Source organism: Coturnix japonica, chromosome 1, assembly GCF_054131305.1.
Source record: "Coturnix japonica strain WE chromosome 1, WE-NBRP24, whole genome shotgun sequence".
Taxonomy (NCBI): domain Eukaryota; kingdom Metazoa; phylum Chordata; class Aves; order Galliformes; family Phasianidae; genus Coturnix; species Coturnix japonica.
In genome coordinates this window covers 41,971,264-41,985,268 of record NC_140663.1, presented here as the reverse complement: position 1 = coordinate 41,985,268, position 14,005 = coordinate 41,971,264, and the positions used below count along the sequence as shown (strand labels likewise).

Here is a 14,005-nt window from a genome sequence, read left to right as displayed (position 1 = left end):
ATAAAAATGGAACAGTAGCTACACAGTATTGTGCGCTTTTAGACCCAGGTAAGATATTTGAACATGCAGCTCTCACAAAAAGTCTATTTTTTGTAGTCAAGTACTGGATTGCTAAACAAAGTCCTGTTTTAATACACAGAGATGAGCCTGACATGGTTTGTAAGGAAGGCAGGAGCCTCTGTACAGTTCATTTTATTAGTGTAACAGAGAGATCTGTGCATGAGCACTGAGAGCCAGGGGAGTGCAGCCAGGCCTAGCAGAAAACAGGCACTTACTTTATTTTCCCAGTGTCACCAGCCACCCAGAGACACCATGTTGCATCATCCCACATCTCTGAAGCTTTACAGCTATTAGCTCAGACACAGCCACCAAACCTTCATTTGTCATCTGTTTCTCTTTGCCATGTGCCACGGGACAAGTCCTGCTTGGACATCTGTGACAACTGTTGACTTCTGACAGAAGTGCTGGCACTTCTGCCTGGGGAATGACAAGGGGTCCATGGGTTACACAGGGACAGGTGGGCACTGCCACTCCTGCATGGCACAGAATCTCTTCTGCTGACAAACCTGTCTGAGAGGCTTCAGTGCCTAAGGTAAGCAGAGTAGTGAAGAGCCAAAAGTGCCACAAAATATGGATTTCCCCCTGACGAAAGCCAGAGACTAATGAGAAGTCTCTGCTGTGCCACAGGCACCAAGGATCGGTTTCAGAACTACATTGCTATAAAGAATAAAAGGATCTTTCTCATTCATAGAATAAAATTGTAGAACCACAGAGTAACAGATTTGTTGGGAGTTGGAAGAGACCCTAAAATGTCATCCAGTCCAACTCCCCAGCTATGAGCAAGGATACCTACAGTTGATCAGAGCCCCATTCAGACTGACCTTGAATGTCTCCAGGAATGAAGCATCCACCACCTCTCTGGGCAACCTATGCCAGTACCTCACCACCCTTACTGCTTATATTCAATCTAAATCTCCTCCCTTTTAGTTTGAAACCATTTCCATTTTTCTTGTCATGTCAGACAATGCCAAAAAATATGTTTCTTTCCTCCTTATAGCTCCCCTTCAGATACTGAAATGCCACTCTCAGGCATCCCCGGAGAGCCTTCTCTTCTCCAAGCTGAACAACCCCAGCTCTTTCAGCCTGTCCTCATAAGAGAGGTGTTCCATTCCTTGGACCACTTCTGTAGCCCTCCTCTGGACAAATTCCAACATATTCATATCTCTTCTGTACTGAAGTCTCCACATTTGGATGCATATATATTTGCTTTTCATTGGATTGTTTTTCATCCATTGTTTAGCCAGGACACCCTCCTCCTGCCTTTGAATGTTTTGTGGTTTAGTAAGAATTTCTGGACATAATACTTAAATTATATCCCAAACAGCTTACCACCAATGATAAGTGGAAAAGAAAACCCTTGCTGAATTTATGTCAGAGCAGGAAAGGAACCCAGGTACCTGCAAGTTTTTCATCCTTTTCACTATAGAGGATATTTTCTCTCAATACACCTGTCATCACTGGAGTGACCTACAGAATGAGCAGTGGTACTGCTTTGAGAATTTTGGGACATTGAATTGATTTAACATGAAAAAGTATCATGACTTCTTGTCATTGCTGTTGGTCTTATTGTATATATGAAGTGGCATGCATCTAGCAAAATAAATGAATATAGTCCACATCAATCCACATGCTCAAGCACTTCCTATCTCTCCAAAAGTGCTATTGAAACTGAGCTGGGAAGTTTCTGTTCACATTTTGGAGAGGGTTTTTGTTTTTCCTGTAGCTTTGAAAATAAATGACACACTACTTGGATGCAAACAAACCACCTCTTCAGTGCCTGTCTCTGCTCTCTAGTTCCCAGTCTCACTTTCCCAGTGCTCAAGCAGCAGAATGAGATAAAAGCAGGGGATGGTGAAGGAGCATGCTTCTGCTGATAATGCTCACACAGAGGGGGACACTGGCAGGAGCATCCCTTTAAGACCATTAGAAAAACCAAGGATCCTCTAGCAATGGTATTTCTGCTGTGGAAGATGAGCTGTGCCATCAAGCTCTTATTTTTCACTGGGATACCTGAAAAGACATTGCTCTACAATCACATATATTGGCATAGCACTTCAGTGCAGAAGTGTATGCTGTGAATCTCTTAGAGATAATATGTATGCAAGGAAAAAGAACAACATACCACTATGTGCTTCTTATACTTTGTATAAAACATTCCAAAGAGTCAACAGTGAATTATTTCTGGTTATGCAGTTTAATGGCATTTAAATGGACCTGATTTGCAGTTATCCAACTGAGCTTTCCTAATTTCATCTCCTCTCTTGAGCTCACAGGGCTGGATTGGGATCCACCATTTGGAAGAATGCTACTATTTTAGAGAAAGCACATAACAATGATATTATTCACATTTCTAAGCTTGCAAATATCATTTTAACACACAAAAATTTCTAAGGTCCAAACTTCAGATGGCCAAAAACCTCTTCTTCATCAGCATGACTGTAGCCCTATCAGAGATCAGGATGCAGTCATGCCCCAAAATAAAAGCTGAAAACCGTCCTGTGATCAGATCATGTAGATACTGTGAACCAAAAACTCACTGTGACATTTAAATGAGGTTGCTGCAAGGCAGTATAAACACACTGAAGGAAGTTTCACACCACAAAAAATAAAAATAAAAATAAAAAAAATTATTACACTTGCTGTGTATTACGTAATTCAGAACAACGAGGAGAATGGCAGCTGTTAATCCTTATCCCCCTCATCATATACATACACATGTGTGTCTAAGGGAAAATAACAGCCTCCATTAAGATATATATTTAATAAATCCAAATAGCTGTAATGACATTTTGAGTTTTTTTCAGACAGCAACAAAAAAACATTTCCAAACACATTTCAAGAAGGAAAGACTACCAGCAAATTCCCTGCCAAAACAACTTAAATTACCATGCCACTTTTCCATGCGTGTTCAAAAGCAGAGTGGAGATGAATATGAAACACTGAGTCTAAGATCTATTTTTCAAAGTGCTGAAGCTAACACATGAAAGTGAAATATTTCTTAGTCTCCCCAACTATAGATCCACCGCATTAATGCAAGACAACGTCTAAAAGCTATACCAAAGCATTTAAAGGCTAAAGAACAAGCAATCAGGTTTTCTCAAGGAGGGCATAATAAATTAGCTGTAGAAGAAACAAAAGTGTTCTGTATCAAGAAGCAACTGAAAAACTGCCTGTTAGACACTGAGGAATACCTAAGTGTGAAATTTCAAATCCTGAAATATATAATTTATTTCTATTTTTAAAATTCATGTTCCTCTCAAGAATATGAAACAAGGTGCATGCACAATAACCTGAAAACCTCAAGAAGATGCAGAGACAGATGGAAATGTAAACAAGTTTGAAGGATCTCTGCCAAAAGTCTGCTCTAATCCACTGTCCAATCATTAAAGAATCAACACCACACAAGCCCCTTTGTTTTGAATGAATTACAACCTGGAATTACTTGGCAAATACACAATGCAGAATGCATGGAAGTAAAGAAATAAGAGTTAGCACAGAGGGACAGATTTGCAAGTCATCTCCTTCTGTGCAAGAACAGAAGAAGATAAAAATATGTCATTAAGGCTCCATTGGCTGAGGGTATAGAAAACACCCTTCACTTTTTGCTTCATCTTCTTGGAAGCAGCAAGGGTGCTGAAACCTGCAGAATCCATGGATCAAAGTCCAAGCAGGCAATGAGACCCTGGGGATGGCAGCACATCTCAGGTGAACTTCTAACTGTATTTGCAAGGAGACCATCAGTATCCAGTTCCCCTTCAGTCAGTCTTGTGCTCTCCGTAGCCCCCTGTATTTGGTGGCATCAGCAATACCTACCAGGAACAGTCTAGACAGACAGGAAAACAGACATATTGACTTTAATTATGTAACTCATTAAGTAATGAAATTAAGTTTGATCAGCAAATAAGTTCTATTTTGTATTCCTTTTATAGATTAAATGGACTAGATTCACATAGGTAAAATGCTTTCACATTCAAAATACACAATTACCACATATTGTAATAGTTATGGATGACTTTTTGCTGACAGTAGGCACTAAAAAAGGACCAGACACCCCTCTCATCAATGCTGGCATAGGTTGGAAGTAATTCTATTAAAGTCAATGTGGACTTGTCAGACATTGCAAATCTGTATTTCCCAGGGAGAGAAGACAGCAAGAGCTGGAGATAGGAGTTTGGTAGGACAGTAGCAAGCAATTGAATTAGGAAAACGTGTCATGGTAGGACATATATATTTATGTGTACATGAGAAGGGTAATAGATTCTTATAGATACTCATCCATGGATGCACTGGTATTTATCTGTTTTTATTTATTCAGGCTCCTCCCAGTTGATTTCCTCTTTTTCCAAGGAACTTTACCTCCAAATCTGTCAAATACTAGTGTGCACTTTCTGTCATTACTCATGCTGAAATACACTCTTTTTGATGGAACGTTTAGCATAGCCCAGCTGTGATGACTCCAGCCAGCTCTGTTTTCCCCACATGCCTTTGTATCAAATGATCAGCTGTTTCTGCAGCTCTACTGCCTCTGTTCACTGAGCAATGACAGTCATGAATTTATTTACCAGGCATGATATGTACACAGCCCTGTCCTTCAGCAGGTAAGATCCCAATATAAAAGGATCTCTGGAGGAGAGAGGGGTGGAAGATGATGACAGGGAAGAAGCTGGCAAGGCTCTTAGTAGAACCAATTTCCAAAGCCTATTCATTTTCTATGCAGAAAACAAATTAAGTCATTTAAAATGTCCTCCTCCCCACACGCATATTTCAAAGGCACTTTCAGAAGTGGCTGATAGAAGGAGGAGATGCTTATTGTGAAGCAAGGTACAAGGCAAATCAGATCAACATGCAGTCTTATTCCATCCCCAAACAGCTCTCTTGCCACTTTCCTTCTCACATCTTCCCTGCCTTTTGGGAAGTTTTGCCTGTTTGATTACTATTTCTGGAGAGAAAAACTTCTACAAACCTTGGGGGTTGTTTCGCATGACATCTTTGCTCATCATAATTGGGAAATGTGTTAAATCAGCTGTTAGATTCAGCGATTTTAGCAAGCTGGCTGGGGCCCAAGAGGTGTGGAGTCCCCAACTGGGACTAACAAAGCACTTCAGCGCTGGAAGTTCAAGCTAGGAAGGGCTGGGAGAGCAGGAGAGGAGAGAAGCTGGAAGTGGAGAGAGAGGCTCAGCAGGGATTGGGGAATGTGGTGCAGGGGCCCCATTGTGCTTCACATGGTGCAAAACAGCATGGAGCCAAGTGCAGCCTGCATGTTGTAATTGCACCCATTTATTTCACTGCAGAGCAGAGCTGAGTGAACTTTTAAGTTGAACTTTTAAGTCCATTTCATTACATGGTCCAACTGATCAGATGAGCTCCTTGGGCCTACAGGACCAACCTTATGACCAAATCTCATGTAAACACAGTTAATGGCAAGTAATGGCATTTGTACTCCCCCTTCAAAGGCAGCACAGAGCAGTCTGAAAAGACAATGACAAACTGAAAAAACTGCAAAGTTAAACTTTACAAAACCAAAAAAGACTTCATTTCATTCTCCTTCTTGAGGAGAGCTTAAAACATTTCCTGTCATCAGACACCTGGGAGATCCATACACACACATAAGTGCAATATTCGCTAAGCCAGACAAACATTCATTTGGGATGCAATATTAGAGCACTTGGCTCATGCGTCCTTGTATTAAAAAAACAATGATTTGCAGCATTTCTCTTTGTGTGTTCAATTGATCCAATCTTGTGCCTATCACCCCTCTCTCACAGCCCCAGCCTCCCGGTCTCACCAGCCTTGATAAAAATATTAGGGCGAAAAGAGCCTCTTATTTGTTTTCCAAGGAACAATTCTGAATTCTTAATTCATTGTTAGCAATGACATTGCTTTCATATGTGTTTTTCCAAGTAACATTTATGAACAGGGATCTATAGCATACTTACACTGTCACCCAAATGGCTGCTGTCCTGCCTTGCCTGTCCACCTGCATATACTGTACTCATACCACATGACTCCACACTTTGCTGAACTCCCTCAGTTTGCTCCTTAACGAGTTGCACACCACTTCCACAATTCTATAAACCCTCCAAAATCATTTTGCATCTCCACGACCATGCAGAGTTACCCTGGTTCATGAGGGGCCACCAATTTGATAAGCACTGATGCACTCACACTGGAGGTGTGCTGTTGTCCACTCTCAAAGTCTCTCCAGGAAAACCTCATCAGACAGCTGCATCCCAGCTTCTAATTGCTATACCCCCAGAGCTGATGTGGAAGAGACCCAGTGCTTCTCTTTACCTGGTGCAGCTGGCTGCAGCATTGCATGTTGCTTATAGAGCCCTGAAATATGCTCAGTGAAGTCCATGTTTTTGCTATTCTGCCTAGAACTGCTGGGTGTGCAGAGAAGCTCTGAGCCTGCAAAGCCAGAGAACTTCTCCACCTGGGGAATGTGATGTTTAAGATAGGACCAGGAGTGCTGTACACTGCTGGGGGGGGTGGCCTGGTGAATGCCAAAGGCAGCTCATCTCTCTCAGCTATTTGCAGGTACCATCAATACACTTTCTGCTGCCTCCCCTGGGACAGACTAGACACTTGGCAATTAATTTGCAGGATCTCAAGCAGAAAATTATCTCTCCATAGAATGAGAAAATCCTGACTGGTCTCCATTTTAAGACAGAGCATATAGATTCTGTAATTCTGCGTGATTCTGAGATATGGCTGCTACTACTGTGAAATTCCGACTGCGCACCCTCCTCTCTCACTTGTCCCTTCTTAGTCTTTCAATTATTTCTATAGGAAATCAAGGGCTATGCTGTGGCAGTGAGAACTCACAGCCCAAGAACAGCCAAAGATGCATTCAGGATGGAGCAGTTCTGATGGAGCCACCTGACCACCACTGGCTGAAATGCCAGCCCCAGACACCTCTTTGGAACAGCCTCAGGAAATGGGGTATACAGAAACCTTTCATTGTTCCACATAAACGCATAAGAATCAGGAGTTGCACACTGTAGAAGGGAGACAGAATTTCTACTTTCTACATGAAGAGGAACAAATATGCTTTATGATTATTTCGATTGTGGTTCAGGAGAACAGGATCTATTCCAAGTGACATCTGCTCTTTAAAACTTTAGCAATAAGATAATTAAATAAACGTCAGTTAACTTTCAATTTATTTTCCAGAACCACTGAAATCCAGACTAGATAGTACCCTCCTTAGAACTGAAAACATTTCATATTAAGGTTCTTTATAGATACTTGGATTTTCCTTGAAAAAGGAAATGAATGAATACTCATGTTCAGTACAAATAACTAGGCCCCTTACCATGCAAATCAAGAAGAGAAATGACTTCTAAATGAAGAAAAGCATTATCTTGGAACAGTTTCACCATTCACAGCTGTAGAGGAATATAAAAAAAAATGGTACTGAAACGATGATGTGAAAAAGTAAAGCAATGTATACAAAGCAAAATGTAAAATGCTATATTATCTATTTAATACCGACCTAAAATTAAAATTCTGGCTTTATGTGAATACTGCCATTTGGACTAGATGATTCTTTAATGGTCTCTACCAGCTCGATTCTATGATTCTATGATTTGCTTTCCATTATTGTAAATCTGCAAACATCTCTTATAAGGTAATCATTCTTTGACTATGGAGTGTGAACTGTGTAAATTGAACAGGTATGTGAGGAATAAGGAATAGTCACATCAGTTCAAACCTAATGCCACCAATCCATTTTCCCCACTTCCAGGTGAGTTAGCTCGCAGCAGTTTCAGACTTAAATACTTAACAAAATTGCAAACATTCATCTTTCTTTAGAGTTCCCGCAAATGTGGTTAATTCATAATCAGGGCATGAGCAGTAACTTTCTTTTCTCTCACTTAACATTAAAGTAACATTAATTACTTAACATTAATAAAAGTAATATTAATTATTTTACCACAGGAACTCTATTCTCCCGGTTTCCCATTCACTTAACGTCTCACTTATGCTTTGAGCAAACAGACCCTAAAAATAACCCAAAGCAAACCCCAGAGCCCCTGGAAGTACTCTCCTGTCTGGGAACATCCTGGCAAAATCTGCCTGTGTATCTCTTTCAGATAATGATATAGCCTCCAGCAGCAGACTTCTTGAGCTGTTGTCTGTATTAAATGTGTACCACACAGCCTCTCTGTGCCATTATCCTGTGAGTCAGAGGAACAAAGCACAGTGTTTGTCTGCCCTAATTTCAGTAGCTAAAGTCACTTGTCACCCCAAGCTCACCCAACTCCATACCCTTCCAAGGCATCGCCTCCTCCACCCTTGTTCCAGGGCTGTGCGAAGGCGTAAGCTCCAGCTCAGACATCGTAATATTGGATCGGAGGCAGGTGAGACATATCCTGGCCTCAGAAATTTACATAAACTGCAATACTGAGAAAATGATCTCATCTTTCAAACCCAGCAAGCTACCAGACTGTTTTCCTGCCCTCAGTTCAAAAGGGAGCAACAGCCATGTTTCAAGTAGAACTTTAAAATTTAATGCTCTTTATGGCCCAGAATTGCTGTCCTGCTAACTAGGCAATCATTTCTTCGTATGGGACTTACAGACTGTTATGCAGAACACCTTATTGTGAGCATGTGGGAGGGATTCTTTTATTTTTGCTTTTCTGGTATGTTGCCACCATTCTGAATTTTTTTGGGGGGATAAAAACAGTTCTATTATCAGTTTTCTATTTGGTGAATAGTCATAGTTCTATTATTTTGATAGAATCTTTTAAGGTTCAAGGGGCTCAGTGCAACAATGGTCCATCATGGTCCCATTTTTATGTAAAAGCTTGAAGAGATCAACTGACAGTTTGAAAACCCAGTGCAGTTGCTGTAGGAGCACCAAGTGTCATGCAGGTTTATGAAGAAGAGAAAAAGGCAGCTAGAAGGTACAAATGGTCACAAACAGAATCAATATTTGGAGAGAAGAGGTGTGCTTTAAGACCTGCTTAACCACTTGGTAAAAAGAAGCAATTAATCTTTGGTAATCTGTTTGTAAATAGAGCCCGACTGCAAAGTCTCACCTTAAAAATCCATAAGGATTTAGAAAGACATTATGTCAAAAATATCCTCTGGCCTCTTGTACTGAGAATGCTGTTTCTGATATTCACAGACTAAAAGATACATCTTTCCATGTCTGACCCAGCTAACCAGCTGTGACCTTCCAAACATAACTGAAAACAGACACCAAAAAGGATGTATTTTATTCAGAAATCAGATATTTCTCATGCTACAAACAAGGAATATATAGTCAACAACAGGATTCCTTAACCAGACACAATTTTTTATGAGTGCACTCGAGGTGACAGAAATCCCTAAGTAACAAGAATGCTGTGGGCAATGTCCTGACTCTTCCATGAACCCCATAGTTCGTAGAATCATAGAATCATAAAATCATTAAGGTTGGAAAAGACCACTAAGATCTATTTATTTGCTAGCCTGGACAGACAGCTCCTATTCACATTCTCATCTGGTGTTCAATGTGGAAGGTGTTGGCCATTCCAACTTTTGAATAGTTCAAATGACAGCTCTGTGAATACTGAAAGCTTCATGAATCCAGTACAGACATGAGTGAAAATCACTTTCCATCAATATTTTTACCTTTTACTTTTAGATTGTAAAAGAGACAAAAACAACATTTCTATTAAGTAAAAATTACTTATGTTTAGCAAAAATGTTCCTGCACCTTCAGAATATTGGTGTCTAAATCTTGCAGAGTTCACTTTTTTTTTCCCTTTCAAACTGCAACAAGAGAGTGAAATTGCTCCTGCTTTGTCATTTACAACATAAGGCGAATCTAAACTGGGAGTTTCATGTTGGGAAGATGCTTGATTGATTTTAGGATAGAATCCTGAATGTTTTATAGGATTTTTTATATTGAAGTCAATTGAAGCAAAAAGTCAAATCTGACTGTACAAATGCCTGCTTAGAAAAAAAAATGCAGAATCCTTTGTAGACATTTTTTTCTAGTCTTCTTGAGTCTCCTGGTATAACGTTATAAGCAGGGGAAAACATGAGTCAAAGGTATTAATGGCTTTGTTCTCATTTTCTTGTCTTAAAAAAAGACAAGATAAAATAAACAGAACTCAAAATTGATTTGATCCTCATGAATTGACATTGAAACTGATGATAAATAAAAGGAAAAGTTTTTACACTGATGAATTATACTGTTCATCTCAGATAGAACCTTATTCTATGTCCTTCTGGACATTTTTTGTTTAGTAAATTCCTGTGCTAGGCTGTTTGTTGAACTTTTTCATTAGAAACATTTAAGGTAAGAAAACATCACATTTTATCTGATACTGTGGGTGAGAACACACTCTAAACAAGGCACAAACTTTACAAATGTTCCTTGAATAGCTTTCAAATCCAGAAATAAAACACTGAGTCTTTTATTTCCTTAGTTTAAAAGCCCATTTAGAATATATCACTTTTGATTTCCAGTGAGAGTCTTCTAAAATAATTTTGATATAAAGGGCCATAGTTTCTATCGTACTGGGTCATGCTAAGTATATTTGGTGTAGCCTTTCTCTGAAATGTTATTTCTGATGTGTGAGATCACAGCATTTCCAGGTAGCAGAAATCCCAGGTCAGGGTTGGCTCATGTAAGCCAGACCCAAGCATGGGGCCACAATGCATCACATTGCCTTTTTCTGGCCTCCATGACCCAGCACGAGTCTAATTTCTCGTCAAAGCTTAATTCCTTGATCACAGATTATTTGTCCACATGCAGTTTTAAGTCATCCTGACAAAACGAGCCAGTGACTGGGAATTAACTTTCAGATTTTCAGTGACGATGAGGATGAATCTTGTTCCAGCCACCCAAGGGCTGCAAAGACTAATTCAGTGAAACAATCTAAGAAAATGAAAATCATTTAAAAAGAATGTCTGACATAACACTATCCATTGGAACACATCTAATTTATAAGATTGGAAAACTTCAACGTAGGTCAGGCTACGGCTCCAAATTAAAACTGAAACATTCAAGGGCTTAATGCTTACCTGCAAGACACACAGTCTTGCATCTGCTTTTGCACTTGCTACTGAACTGATATTAAAAGCAAAGGCATCATGTAATTTGATTTGTTTTTAATAGAGAATCAGTGCATCCTTTTCTCTTTGCTTTGTACTAAAGGACCATGAATATCCCTCAGGAAAAACGCTGGTGTTTGCAGACTCTGTAGCCCACTCCCTCTTGCAGCTGAGCTGCTTGTCTAACAGTTAAAAAGTTTGACTAGTTGAAGTTTCTAGAGTGACATAAGGAAACAGGAAAAAGGCTCAACAAATCCCTTCCGAATATGATGGCAAAGCTCAAGGAAATTGCCTTTAAAAAGTCTATTTATCAAAGATACATGAAATACTTGTTTTGTTTTGTTTTGTTTGTTTGTTTGTTTGTTTGTTTTTTGCAAGCTTTTGCTCCTCCACAATTTAACAGCAAGGTTGACTGCTAACTAGGAAATATGATGAGTTGCCACAGGATGAATAAAGAAATGGCAGCTTTGCCTTCAGAAGAAAGCTGAGTTCTGTGGACTCCCTCAAAAGAACACTTTGAGATCCTGCTGGGGAATGTAGAATACCAGTTGAAGCCATGCTAAATCCTTGCCTGTTTTCAACACAGAGAGTGGCTTTGAGATGTGGGATGAAGTGATGGTGTGCCTTGCACTTGCACTGGACACAGATCTGGAATGACCAGTACGAAATAAACTGATTAAAATAAGATTAAAGCAAGATGAAATAGAACAGCATGCCTGGGAAAATATCTTCTGGTCAGTAGGAAAGAAATCTGCAGCCTTTGGCACTGTAGAAAACCTTCCTTCAGCCTAGAGAGCAAGTAGCTTCTTGTTGTTCCTTTTAACATTCTCATTTTATGACAGTCAGACAAGTGACTCTCTACTTTGAACCCACCTCTCAAAGATGGTTCTTCAAAGTAAAAAGGTTGCCTACTGGAAGTCTAATATCAAAGATATGGTGCTGTCATACAGGGTAGGGAAAAAAAGTGCCGGGAACACGTTGTTTCCAACTTAACTGCAGAGAGCAAGGGGGAAGTTCAGTGACTGTTTTTGTAGGAGTGTGTGTGTGCGTGTGTGTGTATGAAGGCAATCAATCACGCCAGGAAATGAAAAGCAAAAACAACAAAAAGAACATAAAAATCCCACTATTCCACTCATCTTTAAAACATCTTTTACCAAGTTAACACTACATCTGTTCAAAAATATCTGTATCTTTTTACTTTACCTTTTCTGGGAGATGAAGTAGGCTGCAAATATTAGACATCATGTTTGTATAGAAGGACAGAGAATTGCCTGAATGGAATAATACAAACTATTTTCCATTCTGTTCAGAGACGCAATAAAAAGTGTAAGTAATAGGAGGGCAAAATAATAAATATTCAATTTTATTTTTATTTTTAATCACTTTCCCCATGTTGTATTAAAAAGAATAAACAGCCCTTTTTCAATATATACACCTGCTAAATATAACCCATTCCTTAGAACCACATTTGGCAAAGATGACTGGCTTGAAATTGAGCTACTAGCTCAACAAAGGTTGGGTAGAGGACCAAAATTTTACTCAGATTTTCTTTTGCAGATTCAACACCACTAATTATCTTGGTTAGGATTGTGATTTAAAAGAAAAAAAAAAAAAGGAGAAGGAAAAGCAAACGGAATGTAGCAATTACAAAAAGAAAACAGGCACCTAATGATTCAAGATATGAGCATCTATACAGACATGCCTCTGCAGCCTCCAGTGCAGCATCACACTTTCCCTCTGCAGTCCTCAGGAAATCTTTTCTCTGCCCACTGCCATGGGCCATGGCTGTATGCATGACACTGAGACAGCATCAGCTGAAGCAGGGTGTCACCCTGAAGCCCTCCCACCAGGAGGCTCAGCCTCCTGCCTGGAGGACAGCAGCCCCAGAGGGGTCTGTGGGCTGGACCAAGCACGGTCCCTCCTTGTTCTGCTCTGAAGTTCATTTCCAGACCCTTCTTTTCTCCTCTCTCTGGGTTTCCTTATATTTATTTATTTATTTTTTTTCTAAAGAATTAGAATGATTCCCATGTGTGCTGTACTCCTGCAATGAGACAGAGCCCTGACGTGACTGAAACACACCGTCCTCTCAATGTCTCTGCCCCCATCACCACACGGTGCGAGATCTGCATCACATTCCCCACAAAAGACAGCGTCTCTTCGTCATCTCTTACCTTCAGGGTTACTCTTTATCCCGGTTTTCTTTTTGAGCGGTGGTGTATTCAGCGCAGTGCTTGCAAGCCTTTGATGGAGTGAGGTAGGAAATCGTTGCACAAAGACTGTAACTCCCGGCGATCTGAACTCTGCTTTTGACACAAAGCAACATTAGCTTTATCAAAAGACATATTGTTTCTACCTGCAGTTTGGAACCTTTTTGTTTTCTTTTTGCAGAGCCGTTCCTTATGTTTCTTTCATCAACTGCCTTTCAAGAGAGGAAAGAATACGGCTTTCTTCCTTCAGAAGCAAACTGCCCAGACAAATCCCCCTTGCCCTAGAAATCCCTATTTGGGGTCAAATTTCTTTCTTGGATGCTTGATTAGGGACTCTCAGAAAAATCAATGGGAGCTGCTTTCAGGCCTTTCAAGTCTGGCCCTACTGAAGATAAGAAATATAAAATTCCAACAGAAGAATTTGCCTTTTCAAAAGAAATCCTTTCAAACATTTGAGGTAACTAGAAGCTTGTTTCTCATTCACTTTCAGAAAAAAAGAGGGGAGTACCCTTAAGTGTAACAACCTAACTGTTCTTTTCACCACATTAAGGAATAAACAGACAAACATTGTCTTGAGCCCTTAGTTAAAAAAAAATTCCATGAGTAGCGGCTTCACTAAGAAACAAAACCTGCCATGTATTGAAAATACTGCAACCTTTTCCCAGGCTGAAATACGCACACAGATG

At 39.9% G+C, this 14,005-nt stretch overlaps 1 long non-coding RNA gene across 2 annotated transcripts in view; it reads right to left on the bottom strand.

The window, feature by feature from the left end:
• The window catches only part of LOC116653323 (uncharacterized), an 80,768-nt gene extending 67,052 nt beyond the window's left edge, over positions 1–13,716 (bottom strand). For both annotated transcript variants that reach the window (XR_014943107.1, XR_004306898.2), the window contains exon 1: positions 13,284–13,716. This is a non-coding gene — a long non-coding RNA (uncharacterized LOC116653323). The remainder of the gene's footprint in view (positions 1–13,283) is intronic.
• Between the last annotated feature and the right edge of the window lie 289 nt (positions 13,717–14,005).